General features: G+C 41.4%; 1 long non-coding RNA gene across 1 annotated transcript; it reads left to right on the forward strand.

The window, feature by feature from the left end:
* Nucleotides 1-2,728: 2,728 nt before the first annotated feature.
* LOC125485464 lies at nucleotides 2,729-14,987 on the forward strand. Its single transcript, XR_007264187.1, has 3 exons — nucleotides 2,729-2,975; nucleotides 12,713-14,267; nucleotides 14,737-14,987. It is a non-coding gene; the product is annotated as an uncharacterized LOC125485464 (long non-coding RNA).
* The last annotated feature ends 184 nt before the right edge of the window (nucleotides 14,988-15,171 follow it).

A 15,171-nucleotide genomic window follows, 5' to 3' on the forward strand; every position in this document is an offset into this window, starting at 1 on the left:
CAACACCTCGCATTTATGTGAATTCAATTACATCTGCTGTTCCTCAGCCTAGTGGCCCAGTTGATCAAGATCCCATTGTACTCTTAGGTAATCTTGTTCACTGACCAGTATACTAATTTTGGTGTCATCCGCAAACTTACTAACCATGCCTCCTATACTGTCATCAAAATCATTTATATAAATGATGAACAACAGTGGACCTAGCACCAATCTTTGTAGTACATTGCTGGTCATAGGCCTTCAGTCTGAAAAACAACCCTCTACAATCACCCTCCGTCTCCTACCATCAAGGCAATTTTGTGTCCAATAGGCTAGCTCCCTCTGGATCCTGTGTGATCTAACCTTACTAACCTGTCTACCATGCGGAACCTTGTTGAAGGCCTTGTCAAAGTCCATGTAGACAATGTCTTCATCTATCTTCTTGGACATCTCTTCAAAAAAACTCATTCAAATTTGTAAGACACAATTTCCTATGCACAAGTCATGCTGATATTCCCTAATCAGTCCCTGCCTTTCCAAATGCATGTTGATCCTGTCGCTCAGAATCCCCTCCAACAACTTACCCTCCACTGATGTTAGGCTCACTGGTCTGTCATTCCCTGGCTTTTCATTGCAGCCATTCTTAAATAATAGCACAATATTAGCCACCTTCCAGTCTTCCGGCATCTCACACTCTGCTGGGGGCCCTGCAATTTCTTCCCTAGCTGCCCTCAATGTCCTGTGACACACTTGATCAGGACCCAGGGATTTACCTACCTTTCTGTATTTTAACACCTCCAGCACCACCTCTTCTGTAATGTGGACTCTTTTCAAGATATCACTATTTGCTTCCCTGAGTTCCCTAGCTTCCATGTCTTTCTACACAATAAATACTGACAAGAATCTCACCCATCTCCTGTGGATCCACACTTAGATGACCTTGTTAATTTTTAAGGGCACTATTCTCTCTGTAATTACTATTTTGCCCTTAATATACTTGCAGAATCTCTTTGGGTTCTCCTTTACCTTATCTGCCAAACATATCTTATGTCCTCTTTTTGCCCTCCTGATTTCCCTCTTAAGTATACTTCTACACCCACTATACTCCTCAAGGGATTCACTTGATCCCAACTGCCTATGCCTGACACATGCATTTTGTAGATAAGGCTACTGGATTCTGCATATTTGCAGTAATGAATAAGGACAAACAGTCAAGTGGATAAGATTATGGAAAAATGGATTAGCACAGGGTTTGGAAGGCAAACAGATTTTCTAACAAGTAATGGAAAATAATTTGCAAATATTGAGTTAAGTGGTATTTGTGAAAACTTAAATACGGTAATTCCAAACACTGTTTCAGAAAGTCCACTGAGCAATAGTTTGTTTGGAAAGAAATACTGCCTGGTCAAAGAAATGTAATACAACATAACTGACAGATCAGCCAAATTGCAAGCTGCAGGTGGCTCTGGTGAGAACAATAGATATATGCTAAAAAAAATTGTAAATTGTTTGGGAGTGTTCAGGGTCGTACTGCCCTCATGTATATGTGTGAAGTCCAGTTTTACCTTCTATGTTCATCCCATCCTAGAGGAAATGACTATTAATTGATATTTCTCATCCATTTAAGTGCCACCACTACATACTAGCAGGAAGTGTTTATCAAAGTGAAGTAACCAGAAAAGATTCAGAAAAGGTGATTCTGGTGGAGAATTCACCTCTGGTGACCTGGCTTATTATAAGAGACATGGGCATAGGGAAAGAGGTCTGAGAAACATTACAGGATGTGATGGAAAGGCTCTTGTGATACAAGGTGGGGATCAGACTGTAAAAGCACCCTCCTCACAAGTAAGAAGGGTGCATTATGAATTTTCAAATACTGCGATCATTGAAGAAGGTGATAATGATGAAGCACATTGCATATTGCATACCCACGTATTCTGCAAATTAGAACCAGAAGGAAAGGATCTTACAATTCAAAGAGTAGGTGCTAATGCATTAATTGATCGTGATGCACAAGAAAAGGCACTCACATCTGCCTAAAGTAGGTTCTTGGTGGCGTACCAGCCAGAAAGTTCTGATAACTGGTGCAAGGTCACAATAGTGGGATGAGCAGGAATTCTACAGGCAGATACAAAATTTGGACAGATACTCAAGAGAAAAGACAAGGTCCATGGATTGGTAGAAGGAAATGCGGAGCCATGGTCTTCAACACATAGTTCATGATCGCTCACTCAATCACAGAGTGTCTGACAGTTAGTCTCACCACCTGTGTTTCCTCACCATATATGCCTGCTCACCGCCTGGCCGCACTCCCTCACCATGCAAATGTTGCGCGTCATGTCACTAAAAGCTGCATGGCTAGAGAAAAGTGCATGCTGTTAACAGGCTTTGCCAGCTTGTTGCATCACGTATCAGTTTGGTCCAGATGGACTGTCACTGCAGGGTAAGGTAAGTTTTGTGGTGGCAATGCATACAAATGAATAAGGAATATGTTGGGAACTGATGTGTAAAGCCGTTATATTACAACATGAGAAACAGAGGAGGCTATTCAGCCCATGATTCCCTGCAGACTTTCTGCAAGAGTAGCTCATCTACTCCTGTACTTCTGCCCGTCTCTGTAGACCTACAGTTTTTCTTCTACTGCTTCTTATCTAATAAGTGCACGCAGGATGAAGAAAAATTTGAGACTTTGTTGCCATGCTCCACGTCCAGTATCTGATCAAAACAAGCCGATTGGGGCCCAGGAAACTACTCGCAACCACAGACATAACCTCCTGTGCCTCCACATTTGAAAGCAGCCAGCAGCATTCTGGATTTTTCAGAGGTGCAGATCTGGAGGCAGATCTGCAGCATGGCCAGCAGCATAATGACATCACTGCCTACAAGGTGAAGCGATACTGATGAGTGCTGAACCTGGATTATCTAAAAAGAAGCCAAAAAATGTACAACTTCCAAGCAGAATTGAATAAGTGAATTTCCATTCACAACTGAGAAAGGTAAGAGTGTTTGTGTTATATGTTAGCAAACTTTATCGATCAGTAAATAGGGGAATTTCAAGCAACAGTACATGAATGATGAGCAGTACATTCAAGGATAGTTTTCACTTGAACAGCAAGCTCCGGACAAAGAAAATCTATGAACTGAGGCAGATTTAAAAGCTCAAGATTACTTTTATTCTTCCAAACCAACATCAGTTTGCACTGAACCATCATTTCACCTTTGTCATCTTCTGGTAAAACAGAAGAAATGATCCAGAATGCCCAGGTTCAAGTCTTGCTTGCTCCAGATCTATGCAATACCGTCTTTGCGCAGGTTGATTAAAAACTTTTAAAGCTATTCAGAAAAACATTATTTGGGGTTCTTGCGGTAGAGTGTTTGTGTCCCTGCATTTGAGCCAGTAGTCGGTTAAAATTCCACCTGCTTCAGATATTTGTTATAACATGTCTAAACAGGCGAAATAAAATAATTAACCCTTTCTTTGCCCCACCCTTGTTTTATTCCCTTTTTTTATTACTGCCACACTGCATCTGGTGGGAACTGTTTGTAATTTGCTATTTGGTGATTTGTTAATTTGATCGTGGGTTTATTTATTTTAGAAAAAAGGCTAGATTTCCCCAGAGATAGTGGGAACTGCCGATGCTGGAGAACCTGAGATATCAAGGTGTAGAGCTGGATGAACGCAGCAGGCCAAGCAGCATCAGAGGAGCAGGAAAGCTGATGTTTTGGGTCTGGACCCTTCTTTCCTCAGTAATGTGGGTGGACTAGGAAGTGGAAAGAGCAATCATTGTTTCTAGTGACCAAACAGATATAAATATATTGTTTTGGAAGACAGACTGGCTCCTGCTCCAGCATGTAGATGTTAGCAATTTAACATCAGTTGGACATGCACTCAATCATGTGATAGATAATATGTTGCACCTTACTAAACCCTCCATTGACTGTTGGATCCCATCCAAGTCAGAGGATAAGGAACCCCTAACATAGAAAAATCATACCCCTAGATCCTCCTCCTTGGTTTCATCCAGCTTGCAAAGAGAAGACAAATTCCACTGCTGACAAAAATAAAAGGAAGCTCCAGAATACTAGACACAACGAGCACCTCACCAATGAAATAAACATCCTAAAGTTAAAATAATGGGCCAAATTTTCAAAGGATTGGCAATCTCACATAAACTGCAATTCTAGACCTCTTTATTTTATTTAACAGAAGTAAGGCACACTGCATTTCTGAGAGCAGATTCCACTCAAAAATGGGGAGCCATATTTCCATTCTGACATAACAAGGTGTAGAGCTGGATGAACACAGCAGGCCAAGCAGCATCATAGGAGCAGGAAGGCTGACGTTTCGGACATTCTGACAGTTCTTTTGTAGCGTAGAACTGTCAGACGAAAGCTCTCCATGGTGAGCTGATGGCCTAGTGGTATTATCACTAGACTAGACCAGAAACCCAGATAGTGTTTTGGGCACTTGGGTTTGAATCCCACCACAGCAGATTGTGGAATTTGAATTCAGTAAATATCTGAATTAAGAATCTAACAATGACCATGAATCCATTGTTGATTGTTGGGAAAGCCCATCTGGTTCACTAATGTCCTTAGGCAAGGAAACTGCCATCCTTACCTGGTCTCTGGCCTACGTGTGACTCCAGACACACAGCAATGTGGTTGACTCTTAACTGCCCTCTGGGCAATTAGGGATTAGCAATAAATGCTGCCTAGCTGGCAATGCCCTAATCCTGTGAATGAATGAAAAAAACGTCCTTTTTTTGCGGCAGTCAGCTGTCTTAATCTGAAGTTGAAGGTCCTGACAGCCACTTTTACAACTGCTGTCAAAGAAGGGTAAGCATATAAGGCAAGTGTGATGTCGGGGTGCTGGGAGTTTAGGGTACCAGATGGGTAGGGAGCAAGGGTGCAATGTAAGGTGGGTGCCAGTGGGGTGCGGTTCATGTACCAGGTGGTTGTGTCAGGTCCAGTGGGGGGTGGTGGGGGTGAAGGGCAGAGGCTTGAGTCCACTCCAGCATCAGGACTGTCAGATCAGGTTTGATGTTGAGGTTGGGGAAGGGGTGTCAGGTCTGATGGCAAGGTGGGGTTTTGGTCCAGTTTTGGCAGCAGGGCTGGTGTTCAAGGGCCACGTCTGGTGGGCTCGGATAATGGTAGGGTGGGGGATATGGGGTCAGTTTAATAGTTACTCAGGAGTTAGACTTTGCATTTAATAATCTACCTTTCGTGAATAACTATTCTACTTAATTTCATCAGAACCATTTGAAGGCTTTTTGTTTACGGAGACTTTCACAGAGTTGAAGGAGTAGAGGATTTTCCCAGAGGAAAATTCAATATGTCAGGTAACTCTTTCAGCTTGTGTTACATGGGTATCCATAGGGATACCCATGCGCAAGTCCAATATACCCTGTCTGGCCAGTGGAAACTCTGTCCCGTCTTGTTTCTTTCATCTCTGTCTCTTCCCTCAATCTCTTCTAATTAAGAAGCCACAAATAGTTTAAGCATGCAATTTTGTGTTTCTTCTCTTCCTTCACTATAGCATAGTCCTTATGCTTTTTTGCACTGTGTTTTATTTAGAAGGTAAGATAAAAGAGGAATCTTCATATGGTGAGACATCAGGCATAAGTTTGCAAGAACAAGTGAGGAATGAAAGGATAGCAGAAGTACCAGCTTACCAGAGGAAGACATCATGCACTACATTTGCTAAGACTAAAAAGAAAGTTTCAATACAAGCAGTTTACAGGGTTAACCTGGTGTCTGGGAAGCCTACTAGAAACCTTGATTGTTTACATTGAATGTCCACGAACATGGAGGTGTCCAGCAGCAACTTGACACAGTGCTTTGCACAGGACTTTGGAACCCACCCTTTCTAACGTGGAGCAAGTGGCATCTTCCATGGCGCAGTGTTTGTTAACTGATGTCTCTGTTTCGAGTGCAACACAAGCCAGTCCCCAGCCCAATGGCTGTGTGTTTTAGAGGAAGCTCTGACTCCTGCAATCGACTCTTTGGATTTTACTGTTCCCAGGCATTTCCAGGACACAGAATCTGTACAGTGCAGAAAGAGGCCCTTCAGTTCATGGAGTCTGCACTGACCCTTCGAAGAGATCCCACTCAAAGCCAGCCGCCTATCCAACCTCCATATTTAGCGTGGCCAGTCCACCTGACCTACCCATCTTTGTACTGTAGGAGGAAACCAGAGCACCTGGCAGAAACCCACACAGACATGGGGAAAATGTGTAAACTCCACACAGGCAGTAAACCAAGACTGGAATTGAACCTGGGTTTCTGGCACTGTGAGGCAGCAGTGCTAACCACTTTCCCCCCTAAATCACAGCTCTCCAGCACTCTCCATTTTTTTCTGAAGAAGGGTCCGGACCTGAATGCAGCTTGACCTGCTGTGTTCATCCAGCTCTACACCTTGTTATCTCCAGCACTCTGTTCTTCCAACACCTTAATGCAATTGAAGAAGTACCACGTGTGAGTGCTGGTGGTTCAATGGAATGTGATCCTGCCATTCTCTCCCAGGGTTATTGTAGGCAGTCTTATCACTGCCACTCCAGCAGTGTCTCCAGCTAGCCAGCCCAGCTCAGATAGTGCAGTCTGAAGCAGAGCATTTTAAAAATATTTAAGGCCTTTTTCCAAGGCCATTTTGAGGCTTCTCCACTGAAAGTCACAAGCCGTGGAGAAGTATCACAAAGGGTCATGATATCAAGGGAGTACACAAGAGTGATTATTTTTACATGATTTATGAATGATTTAATTTATAAATTTGGATTGGAATGTGTATTATGTGTTGTCTTTCAATTTTACATGTGGGAAGTAGGAATGGTAAAAGGTGTGGAACTACTAGTGAATGGAAATTTGGGGTTCAGGTTACTGACATCGCTCGTTAACCATTTATCCAAGCAGAACTTTGACATAGAATGACTGTACAGGTTGTAGCCATCTTCATTCTGATAAATGATGACAAGTGCTGTCCCTCACAATGGCCAAGTTGTGCAGCATATAACATACTCCCATAAATCTTAATACTCACTTAGCAGGTCCCCTGGAGTGTGATCCAGGTTGCAGAGCATTGCTTGAAGATACCAATTGTATACTGGCAACACAGCTGTCACAGTATGCCAGTCTATTCTTACTGGACTGAAGTCATGAGTCATGTCACATTTTTGTCACCCAGTAGGCACTCTTTGATCTGCCATGGTGTCTCAAATATAACTGAGACTGAAACTGGCTAACTGACTGTAGCAGTTTGAGTTGTGTCTGCAACATATTTATATAACTACCTTGAATGGTCCAGCTGCATAAACATACAGGTCCAATCAATTTGACAAACGTAGGCAATGCACTCCTTACCCTGAAGTTTGAGTTGTGTCTACAACCAGTAGCCAATTTCCGTCAAAACAGTTTGCTAAAGCAGAGACATTTCAATATCCATTTTTAGTTGAAGGTCAGGTAAGGGAGTTGTTCTCCAAAGACACTCCATAGATACAACCTCCTGATGAGAATCTGATCCTCAAATCTCTCTCCTTCTTCCAGTAGTTTTCCCAGCTCTGTATAGCCTCTGCTTTTTCATGACCAATTCCAATAGGAAGGCCTACTAGGCTGTCTCTGATTTGAAGGAAGTAGTTTGCTCACCAGCTGTAGTTTGCAGATCAGCCTGAGAAAGCAGTTCAAAAGAATGGAATCCTGTACTTAATAAACTAAGGTATAGGGTACAAAGACTAGGAAGTTATGGTGAACCTCTATAAAATTCCTGAAGTATGTGTCCAATTCTGGATGCCCTCCATTAGAAATTATGTGAAGGTTATAGAGGGTTGTAAGGGTACACACATTTTATTCCTTTCTGGGATATAAACTTCAGCATTTTCTGTGTTTGTTTGTGATTTCTAACATCTACAGTATTTTGCCCTCATTCAGTCGACTGGGTTTGTTGTGACTGAATACAATTCTGCAGTCACTGATGTTTCAAAGCACTTCACAAATGTTTAGTTTTGAGCTGCCAGATCGTTGTTTTGAATCTATCCCATTTATCATAGTGGTAATGCCACACAACACAACAAAAGTTATCCTTAGCATGAAGAGGGACCTTCATCTACACCAGGATTGTGCTTTAGTTGCTCCCAGAAATGTCATAATAGACATTTGCATTAATGACCAGTCAGGTCTTGAAGTAGATTTTTTCATCACAACCAACTGTCAAGGTGCAGTCTAGCATCTGTGTTTTTCAGGACTTGACCCTTTTTTGTACTACTAAGCCACTGTTGGTAATGGATATTTAAATTCCCCATCTAAAGTGCATTCTGTGCCCTTGCTATCATCTGTACCTTCTTTTAAATGGTGTTCAACATGGAAGAATAACGAAAAGGGCAGTACATTGTAATCAATAGGTTTCCTCGCCTATGTTTGACCTGATGCTGTGAAATTTTATTGTAACTAGCATGCGAAGGACTTCTATGGTTTCTCACTTCTAATTGCTCACCACTGTACTGCTGCACCCATCTAGTGGGAATGGATGCACCCAACAGTGGTAAAGGAGGGGTCTCAGATTTGAGTAAATGTTCTGGGCCTTTACAGCTTCCTCTGAATGTTGTAAAGTCTTCCGGTAGGGATACCTTCATCTCAAGTCCTTACGGTACAGAAACATTGTTCACAATGCCCCAAAGCCAATGGGTGTCGGATGCATCAGACTGTGACAGAGGATATTTTCAGACTCATGAAAGTATCAGAATCCTTGTTCCATATCTCCAATTAGGTATTTGCTGAGAGTACCTGCATTCAGCAGTTGTATGTAGATTTCAAAATGGACTCAGAAGCCAGATATTCAGGGGAAACTTTAATCTCTTAAAATCTCCAGTTTAGGGATGCAACTGGTATACTGGCCATATTACGATATGGCAGAGGCCAACTGGAGGAATGAAGAATGATACTAGTGGCAGTCTCCCTTATAAAAGGATCATTTTAAGAATTGGATAAAGATATTTCCAAGAAAAGGCTTGAGGGCTGGTAACTTTACCATTTGAAGCCCTTACCAACATTCCATTATTTGTTAGTCAGCATTTTTGTTTTTGAAGCAAGTGATTTTTCCACTTGAGGGGAGTCCAATACTGGGGCTTATAAATAAATAAAGTGACTAAATCCAATAAGAAATTGAAGGTGAAACATCTTTACTCAGAAAGTGGTTAGAATATGGAACTTTCTGTCACATAAAGGTAGTTGAGGAAAATGGATCAATGCATTTTAAGGAGAAATTGGACAGCTACATTCAGAAGAAAGAACATGATGGACTGAGCTGAATAGGGTAAGAGGAAGCTCGTGTGGAATGTAGACCAGTTCGGCCAAATGACCTTTTTCTCTAAGCTCTGTGATATTCCCTCCCCAAACATATTGTGGGTCTACCTATAGCACATGGACTGCAGAGGTTCAAGAAGCCAGCACACTGCCCGATTCTCAAGGACAACGAGACGGGCAACAAATGCTGGATAGCCAGCGAAACCCACGTCCCACAAGTGAATAAAGAAAAATATTTGAGGCGTGCAGAGCTCCTGCGCAAAAGCTATTCACAAGCATTCATGTGATCGGGATCCATAAACTAAATTCTCACTTAGTTTTCTGCTGCTTCTACAGTCGCATTGAAAATGCTTGCACAGATTTAGGAGCACTCTGATGGCTTCTGAGACCCCGTAGAAAATGCCATTAACTCAACGTTCATTCAATTCAGACTTTGCCTCCTGAATGTTGTTGCTTTCCAAAGAAAACATAATGCATTACCTCAAAAATGTCATTTGCTCTGTAAATTGCACCTCACACTGTCTTTGCAATTCAAACGCTAAAATAAACATGCCATATCTGCTAAACATGGTTCACTCTGTCAATGGACACACTTTGCCTCTTAAAATAAATAGAATTGCTTTTGAAAGAAACAACATTTCTGGCAGGGGCATAAATGTTGATTTAGCAACATATTGAATTTGTACGTGGAAAAAGTTCCTTTTATAGCAACTTCAATGCCTCACTTGGTTAGTGTAGTAACTTGTTCAGCCAGGCAGATCAGGAATGCCCAGGTTTATTACTCAATCTGTTCTGGATTGGTCAGCAACGAGGGTGATTTTACTAACCTCACCATTCCTTGCATAGGGAAATTCTACAAGGGTAGATCCCCTCCTGGATCTAAGCTGTGAACCTCTACTCAAAGTACATTTGTGGACAAGCGATTATACAAGACCAGACTCAGCTACTTTTCTCTCCTTTATTCTCTCTGACTGGGGCTAAATGTGAAGGAGACGGCTCAGCTAAAAATGTCAAGTGTGAACCTGTGTCCTCCAGCCCTTGGAACATTTTACATTACTGTAAATTAGTTGCCTGAAATCACGGCTTTCAACCATCAGCAGTTAGTATGTCCCTCCTCCAAGAGCTGCTATTCAATGAACAGGCCAGCTGCTCCTCAAATCCTGGAGTGCCACTGGGAGCGATGGCCACTAATGGGACTGAAGTAGGCCCCAGACCAGCAAATATTGCAGAGACCCAGGATAAAGTTGAGCAAGGTTGGGACTGGCCTGGACCAATCATGCAGGCCTCAGTGAAGGGGGAGCCAGTCACCAGAGCAGGCAGCTTTTCTTGTGGGCAGCATTAGCCCCTGGGGGTGGACCCTCCATTTTCACTGATGGTCTCCATACAGCATCATTCCCTCTTTCTTCCTCCTGGTAAAATGCCAGCAAACAGCTGAAAATGGCTCTTAAGTGAGCACTCATTGGTCAGTTAAGGGCCCTAAATTGACCTAAGGCTCCTCAGCACCTCTGCTGGTAAAATGCCAGTGGAGATGGAATGTCAATGGGCTTTGGCATTGGCATTGGCATCCCCGTCATCTCACCTGAATTTGCAACCCCATCTCCCACTTTGCTTATTTACAGGGGCAGCTTTGGGGGATGGCATAAAATTCCAGGGAATTATTGTGATGCTGTTATGGGTTGCATTGCACCAAGACAATGTTAGAATCTATCTTGTAAATAAAGTCCACTTTTAAAGCAGCATCCTTTAAAGCTTCAGCATTCGTTATTGTAAATGCAAAGATAGGAAATTCATTCCAGATACCACACAATTGCTGTTGGAACAATGTTATTACCAGAAACCAATCAAAATTCATTTAAATCATGTTATGTTCTGCCTTAGGACAGATACTAAATTAGATCTCACCCAACAACCTTGTTCAGTTGCTTATTAGGGAAGAGTAACTGAGTTGAATTACCCTTGGCTTTTATTTTAAGAGTACTTTATCTGCAACTGAAAAGCCCCACCTACGTTTTGTAATGGAGGGTGTCAACTGCACCCATTGAACGCAACATCAACACAGATTTCAGAATCAGCATTTTGTGTCTTGCCATGGCTGTCTGCTGACGTTTAAAATGCATACTACCACTGACTTAGTGATCACTTGCAGTTTGAGAGTGATCAATCTCAATTGATCTGCCTTCTTTTTACATGGCATTCATATATTATGTGATGTTTCGGGTGAGTCAGAGCTTTAATTAAAAATGGAATATGGATCTGAATATTCTGCGTGCAAATTACTGGCACTTGTAGAATATCCATGTGTAATTAGCATTAAAGTTAATGATTTGTAACAGGTATATGACGTGAAGAGTTTTGGACAAATGTGAATAAATTTTATTTGTGCCTGCTGTTATAGAGTCATACAGCACAAAAAATCCCCAATTTATTTATCAATGCAAAATATACAGATACTACGCATTAATGGTAGCAGCAGAGCTGCAGTGTATTATGACTTCTCCATGCAGCACAAGAACCTTCAGTAGTAAAGAGACAACAAGGTGCAGGGCTGGATGAACACAGCAGGCCAAGCAGCATCATAGGAGCAGAAAGGCTGACGTTTCGGGCCTAGACCCTTCATCAGAAAAAGCAACCTTCAGTAGTAAAATGGTTTTTGCGACCCTCGTTCAAACCGTGACTCTTCTTGCCAGCAGATGTTAGGCCCCATATCTCTCTGTGCTTGTGGACAGGCTTTGTGATCCAATGAGTATCTATATACATCATACATCTTATATCACACTAATCTCATAAATATGTAACTGACTGCCACTCTGCATTTCACACTGTATCCCTCACTTTGCCTTTTCCCCTCTGTCTCTCTAGATGCTGATCAGATTCTGCACAAAACAATGTTAACCCAGAAGTGAAGATGTATTTTAAGGAAAAAGCTCATAATGATCAAACATTGTTCAAATGAAATTACACTAATTGGGGCAATTGAAAACAAGGACTACCTGTAACCCGTTCTTTTATATTCAAATATATATCATTTGGATATATATTACTAAGACCAATATTTCTTGACCTGTTCTCCAGTTTTTTTGTGTGCTGTGATCCTCTTTGTAATATCTGATATTGGTGGATGTGGGAGTGGGGTGGGGGGCAGGTGTAGGTATTTGAATTTACATAGAAATTAGCCCTGTTTGCTGACTGTGGCTTTAGGAAAATACTATGGAAATGCCTAGGCAAGAGGGAATAAGCCCATGGAAATTCAAATCGTTCTTACTAATGAAGGTGAAACTGTGTGTTTGCTATAGATAGATGCTGCAGTCATTATAAAACAAAAGCAAAACAGCAACGGAGTAGCAGGGCTGAGCCCAGAGCTTATCTGCTATTATCAGCTTTCTTTCTTTTTCTTCTTCTTTGTTTTTACTTTTGCACTCTTTCATTTTTCTCATATCACCAGTGACAAGAAGAACACAGCTGTTCCCAACGATCAATGCAAGACTCACAGACTGACCTAGATTCAAGGCCGTGGCTAGGCCCAGGTGTCTGCATCGGTAGCTCAGAATTCCAAACGTCTTTATGGAGATAAGACTTCAAACTTTAAGATCTGGATGTTTTCTTACCTTTTGGTTCATTTTTAATTTTTTCTTTTTTTTGGAAGTTCTGGTTTTGTAACAAAGATGGTGCCGAAGAATAGCAGTTTTGTTCACTTTTCACTGTACTCATGTATTCCTATAATTGAGTACATGTGACAATAAAATCCAATTCTAAAATCAGGTGGAAGTTACTTACACATTAAACAAACCTCCTTAGTTTCTTTATTTAACCAGGAAATCATTTAACTGTTCTCACTTGATCCCCCACCCCACCATTCTACCATGTGCAATGATCAATCACATTCTGACGGAGAGGGTGCCCAACATATCCAAAACTGGTGCATTTCCAGTACTACACTTCCTTGGCTATAACTCTCAAGATTCTAAAACTTGCCTGCACCAAGCAGTTGTCAAGATTTTGTACCTATCTTCCAATTCTTCACCCAATGCTGCTCTCTGCACCAGTCTTTAAGAGCTAGTAAGTTCTCACTCGTACCTTGGACAATTTTTATTTCTCTAACCAGCATCTCAAAGAGATGGTCATTTATCAAATCTTAATGCAAATTGGGTAATGTGTTTCCAACATTACAACAGTAACAATACATCAAAACTGTTTCACTGACAGTAATGTGTTTTAGAACATCATCAGGTAATGAAAGATGTTATATCAATGTTAGCCATTCTTTTCATTACTTTGTTCCATTCTAAGATCCGCAATCACTGTGGGTTGAATCCACAGTATCTGAGTCAGGCCCCCATTCTGAGCCAATCAATGGACAGTGAAACTGACCATGTTATCAGCCCTTCAGCTCTGGAGGTGTAGCCTAGCTTTGTAAAGACTGATTGGAGCATCAGCACAATGATAGCCCTGTCCTAATGTCAAGAATGTTACCCCATAAGTCTCACACAGCACTTTTTGGATCAGCAAACAACACACAGGTTGCGTCAGAACTGGACCAGAGTCTGGCTCGAGAATGTTCAGCCAGCACTGAAACTTGCAGACCTCAGCTGAAATGAAAAGAAGTAGCACATTTTAACATCTATTGATCACTGATTGTTGGAAGAGATTATCGGCTGGATTATGTATTAACTACGTCCTTGAGGAGGTGTGGCTGTTGTATATTTTCAAAGCTATTGATTGCTGATTGCGAGAACAAATATGAAGAGTCCAGATTGGTCTCACTGGATTAAGTATTAACTGTATTCTCAATGAGGTATGTTCACTATCAATGACGAACATGACGAGCCCCCTTATCCTGAACGATGGGAGGTCCTCTGATTGTGTATTTAAAGGCACAGGCATCATGGCAAAAACTCATCAGACACTTGAAGATCTTCAGAATTCAAGTTGCTCAACAGAAGAGAAAGAAGTTAGAAACCTGATCAGCTGAACCCGCTCTGAAAGAGCTCCCAAGCAGAGTAAGTGAACCTCAGTACATTATAATGCAGATTAACAACTGGTGTTTATGGAAATAGATGGCATTGTAGAACAAAGTGTATATTTTACTATTTTGACATTACATATGTTTTTAGAGCAGATTTTGAATTATTGTTGAGAATTGATTATTGTTTCCATTCTTATTCAGTATTCTTTCACAGTCTGTTTCTACTATCTCAGTTTTAGTTGTGCAGTTTTAGCCAGAATTATGTCGCTTTCAATACAGATTGCATTTGATGACCATTTTTCTTTACACTCATCCTGAAGAATTATCACACTAATCCATGCATTTATTGAATGTAAATTTAAGACACCATCAACATACATGAAACATAGTGTATAATAAGGCATATATAATACTTTTTAAAATTATGTGTGAACACTCTGACGTAATTAAGGCACAACCTCACTCCAACCACTCTGAGCACTGATGTTATGATTGGTTTACAGTCTGTTGCTGGTCCATTTCCAACAGAAGAGATGGCCCCTCAACTCCAATCTCAGCCCCAACACCCTCTGAATGTGGTTCAGGGAGATCTGAATGCCTTGAGCCCTGCAGTGAGAGACTTTGTTGAACAAAGTGCGAAGTTATGTCAACCAGACAAGGTCCACATCTGTGATGGGAGTGAAGATGAGAACAGGCAGCTTCTGTGCCTGATGGAAGAGCAAGGGATAATCAAACGCTTAACCAAGTATCAGAACTGGTGAGCAGCTTTCTCTCTCCAAGTCTATATATTTAGGTGAAATTTTATTGTGCTTCTCAATTTTAGGTATACAATTTTCCACTTTTGACGTTTGTTTTTGCATCAGTAACAAATATTCCCACATCAGGTATAACTTGGTTACATAAAGAGTAATGAATCTCCACAAACTCCCACCAACATG

This window comes from Rhincodon typus, chromosome 19 (genome assembly GCF_021869965.1).
Source record: "Rhincodon typus isolate 14 chromosome 19, sRhiTyp1.1, whole genome shotgun sequence".
In the NCBI taxonomy this organism is placed as follows: Eukaryota; Metazoa; Chordata; class Chondrichthyes; order Orectolobiformes; family Rhincodontidae; genus Rhincodon; species Rhincodon typus.